Raw genomic sequence first — 815 nt, 5'->3', positions numbered from 1 at the left:
AATATAAATATAAATATAAATATAAATATAAATATAAATATAAATATAAATATAAACATAAATATAAATAAATATAAACATAAATAAATAAATATAAATATAAATAAATAAATATAAAGACAAACCAATTAAAGACAAAGACAGAGCGTTTAGTTTTTCCTTGTGGGGTGCCAGCTGTATAAATATAAATATAAATATAAATATAAATATAAATGTAAATATAAACATAAATATAAATATAAACATAAATATAAACATAAATAAATATAAATATAAATATAAATAAATATAAAGACAAACCAATTGAAGACAAAGACAGAGCGTTTAGTTTTTCCTTGTGGGGTGCCAGCTGTATAAATATAAATATAAATATAAATATAAACATAAATATAAATAAATATAAATACAAATATAAATATATATAAATATAAATAAATAAATACAAAGACAAACCAATTAAAGACAAAGACAGAGCGTTTAGTTTTTCCTTGTGGGGTGCCAGCTGTATAAATATAAATATAAATATAAATATAAACATAAATACAAATAAATATAAATATAAATATAAATATAAATAAATATAAATAAATACAAAGACAAACCAATTAAAGACAAAGACAGAGCGTTTAGTTTTTCCTTGTGGGGTGCCAGCTGTCTCCATTTGTTTGAGTGTCTCCTCGCCCTTTTCTAGCTGCCCAAAGACAACGTGGTTTCCATCAAGAAAAGGAGCAGCAGCAAAAGTTATAAAAAACTGGCTGCTGCTGCTGTGACGCCAGCTGCACTTCGCCATAGATAGTAAACCTGCATGCATATAC

Source organism: Eimeria mitis, genomic scaffold (genome assembly GCF_000499745.2).
Source record: "Eimeria mitis Houghton genomic scaffold, Emh_scaff2979, whole genome shotgun sequence".
Classification (NCBI taxonomy): domain Eukaryota; phylum Apicomplexa; class Conoidasida; order Eucoccidiorida; family Eimeriidae; genus Eimeria; species Eimeria mitis.
This window is presented reverse-complemented; position numbering follows the sequence as displayed.